The sequence below is a fragment of the Psammomys obesus genome, unplaced genomic scaffold (assembly GCF_907164565.1).
Source record: "Psammomys obesus unplaced genomic scaffold, mPsaObe1.curated_primary_1811, whole genome shotgun sequence".
NCBI lineage: Eukaryota > Metazoa > Chordata > Mammalia > Rodentia > Muridae > Psammomys > Psammomys obesus.
This window is the reverse complement of record NW_026587382.1, coordinates 2,621,841-2,626,105: the sequence shown is the minus strand read 5'-3', so window position 1 is coordinate 2,626,105 and position 4,265 is coordinate 2,621,841.

Below are 4,265 nucleotides of genomic sequence, written 5' to 3'. Positions count from 1 at the left end.
GTCCTGAGTTCGATTCTCAGCAACCACATGGTGGCTCACAACCGGCTATAGTGAGATCTGGTGCCCTCTTCTGGCGAGCAGGCACAAATGCGGACAGAACACTATACATTAATAAAATAATAATAAGAGAATTCGATGTAACTGTGAAGTTGTCTAAACCACACGAGGACGGCTGCTCATGCCGACGTGGACACGGTGATTTGCGCAGAAGGCACTAGGAAAAGGCTTCTGCCGCCACCACTGCCACCACCAGACACCTCTGCTGCAGACCTCACCAGAGAGTGGGTCGGGTTCCTCACAGGCTGAATCCAAAACTGAGGTCTTTTTATGAGCGTGCCTGATGGGCAAAGTGGAGGTCATGCGTCCAAGCCTGGACTGCAATGGGGTTTTAGAGATAAGAGTTTTGACCTCCAGGTTTTTCTATCTCCCCCTTCTTTCATAAGATTCCCTTCACTCTGCCCAGAGTTTGTCTATGAGTCTCAGCGTCTGCTTTGATACACTGCTGGGTAGAGTCTTTTAGAGGTCCTCTGTGGTAGGCTCCTGTCCTGTTCTCAGTTTTTTTTTTCCTCTTCTGATGTCCACCCCATTTGCCTTTCTGAATGAGGATTGAATATCTTACTCAGGGTCCTCCTTCTTGATTAGCTTCTTTAAGTGTACAGATTTTAGTATGTTTATTCTATATTATATGTATAATATCCATTTAGCTCCAGGAGAGCAACAGAACCAAAAAAATCTGGGCCCAGGAGTCTTTTCTGAGTCTGATACTCCAACCAAGGACCATACATGGAGATAATCTAGAACCCCTGCACAGATATAGCCCATGGCAGCTCAGTGTCCAAGTGGATTCCCTAGAAAGGGGAGCAGGGACTGTCTCTGACATGAACTCAGTGGCTGTCTCTTTGATCACCTCCCTCTGATGGGGGAGCAGCCTTGTTGAGTTTTGACCTCAACATGGAAGAGTAAAATTTGTAATGTGGGCAATTCTCCAGACGGGGTGGGGGGTGGGGCATGAGGATCGGGAATTCATGGCCAGACTCCTCTATAGCATGGTCAAGGAGAGTCTGGGCTACAGAAGATTCTGTCTGAAGACACAAAAAAGAGGCAGAAAGATGGTGGTTATAGGAGCATGCACAGCTCCTGTGCAGGGCTTAAATTCAGTTCCCAGGACCCATGTCAGGCAGATACTGGCCACCTATAACTTCAACTCCAGGGGATTTGATGCCCTTTCTGGCCTCCGAGGATACCTGGACTTGTGTGAATATACACACAGAGATACCCACATATATTTAGTTAAATCTTTAAGAAAGAAAAATATATTCACATTTAAGTGTGATAGTTTAGATGTCATCATAGTTTGTACTTGTATTTCTTTATCATAGCTCTTTAAAAAATATACACACTGGGGAAAGGGTGTGTGAAGGGGGACTGGGAAGAGAGGAGAGGGGCTGCAATCAGGACGTAAAGTTAATAAATAAATAAATTAAGAAATATATATACAGGAGGGTCCACAAGATGGCTTAGCAGGCAAAGGCATTCACCGCCAAGCCTGAATTCAGTCCCTAGAACATACAGGGTTATAGGAGAGGGTCTTCAAGTTATCCTCTGACCTCCACAGGCACACTATGACACAGGTTCACCCACCACACACACACACACACACACACACACACGCACACACACACGTACAAAAGGATAAACACTTGAGACATTTTCGTGTTGCATACTAAAAACATTACATATGATCTATAGGAATCATGTCAAGGCAATCTGGGTAATGAGATTACTTATGAAACAACTTATACGGTTTCAGAATATGCGTTACCTCACTGCTTTCTTATTGTACATTTCGAGGACACGGCCTCATGTAACCCAGGCTGGCCAGAGACCAGCAATGTTAGAGCTAGCCTTGAGCTTCTGAGCTTCTTGTCTCTGCCTCTGAAACGCTGGGATTAAGAGGCATGCCGTACCATCTCTGGCCATATGTTTTATACGTTTGCATCTTTTTATAAACAAAAGGGTTTTATTTCTTATTTTTTGAAACAGGCCATCCCAAAATTCACTATATAGCTCAGGATGACATCAGCCACTCTTGTGTCAATCCCACTGCTGAGCCTCCTGTGAGCCATCACATACATGGTTTGTTTTTATGCTTATGTTGGCGGTGGGTCTGATGTTAATTACTTGCCCTCTGTGTGGACCTGCTTAGTCAGGATACCTCATTGGCTAATTAAACAGCCTATACCTGGGCAGGGAAGAATGGGGCAGGCATGGCTATGGTTTCGGGGCTTTGTAGAATTCCACAAGGAATCACAGGAAAGAGACAGAAGGGAAGAGAGGAAGGAGGACACCAGGATGGGTTAGCCTGGAAGAACTCCAATAATGGCGTGGAAAGGGCCAGATGGAGCATATAAGCAAGTACCATGGGAAAATGGATGGAAGGTGGACCAGATTAGGAGGATTAAGGTGGATGGCATTGGATGGGGGCTAGGAGATGGAGGGTGAGGATACTGAGACAGTGTAGGTGAAATATCTGCCCAGCCCAAGGTAACTAAGGCAATTATAAATCTAACAGGTGTCTGTGTCTCATTATTCATGATAGCGGGTTAGATAATACTGCTGAGATAATCTTAGGGTTAATAAACATCTCAGAGCCCAACAGCTTTTTAAAAACACAACATACTTACTTATTTTTATTCTGCATATATGTGTGAGTACCTCATGTGTGTCTGTGCATCAGGCACAGACCTGGTGTCTGAGGAGACCAGAGGGAGCATTGGATCCCCGGAACTGAAATTCCAGATGGTTGTGAGTCACCCTGTGGGTCCTGGAAACCAAAGCTGGGGCCTCTACGAAGGCAGCCAGTGCTCTGCGTCACTGAGCCATCTCTCCAGCCCTGTTTGTTTTGAAACAGTCTCGTGTGTCTTCGGTTGGCCTTGAACTCCTGATCTTCCTGCCTCTAATTCTGGAATTACAGACATAAACCACTATGCCTGGCCTAATGAAAATGTCCTATTTTAACATTTTAAATTTTCAATAGAAGAAAAGAAGTGTAAGCAAAATAAGTATAAGCAAAGTTAAAAGACCAAGGGCTAGCCGAGAGAAGGCAGGTTAAGAATACTGCATTCCAAAGATCACTAGCCAGAGCATAGTGAAGACAGCCCCCGCAGAGCATTACGGAAAGCAGTAAGTACATGAGGAAAAGGAGCAGAACACCTGAAAACGCGATTCTCAGACAACTATGGCCAAGCTGGGCATGGTTAATCCCAGCAGAGGCAGAGGCAGGTTGATCACTGTCAGTGAGCCCAGGACAGCCAAGGCCACAAAGAAACCCTGTCTCAAAAAAAAAAAAAAAAAAAAAAAACAAAAAAAAAAAAAAAAAATAAAAAAAAAAAAAAAAAAAAAAAAACTAACTCAGTGGTCAAAAATGTGGGAGAGGTCCCCATTTTTATTAGTGGTTAATAAAAATGGAAATTTAAAAAAAATAATAGTTCGTTGGTCGTAATGGCACACACCTTTAATTCCAGCGCTCGGGGAGGCAGAGGCAAGCGGATTGCTGTGAGTTCGAGGCCAGCCTGGTCTACACAGTGATCTGAGACAGCCAGGGCTACACAGAGAAACCTTGTCTTGAAACACCAACAACAAAATAATAGTTTGTCTTACTCTGGCTGTGCCTGCCTGACCACAGTAGCACCTGGGTGTATATTCTGGTGTGGGTAAGCGTCTACGTGTGTGCACATGTGTGTATATCTGTGTGGTGTTAACTGTGTGTGTAACTGTATGTGTGTGCACGTGTGTGTTTGTGTGCAGGTGTGTTTGTGTGCATAACTATTTGAAATAACTGTGTGATAATTGCATCTGTGGATAACTGTGCTTGTGTGCTTATAACTGTGTGTATAAGTGTATTGTACAACTGTCTGTGGGGGGGGGGATAATTTGAACTAATATAAAGGCCCTTCTGAAAGGCCTAGGGCACAGAGGGCCAAACAGGACTTGTGTTACCTAGGAAATTGTGAGAGGAGCTGAGATTTGAGGAGCCCGATCCCAGTGTCTTTATAGCTAAACTTTTCCATCTCAAAACTGATGCTATGAATAAAATGGGTCACCCGAATGGCGCAGGGTTGAGGGGTAACCTTGTCCTGCTCTCATCTGGGGTCATTCTGTTGATGGCCTCCACCCGGGAGCCCTCCGGGCCGCTCACCACACCCACTGGTCCCAAGCTGAGGAGAGAGAAGGCTGGAGGCAGCAGCTCGCTCTAAATGAAACCG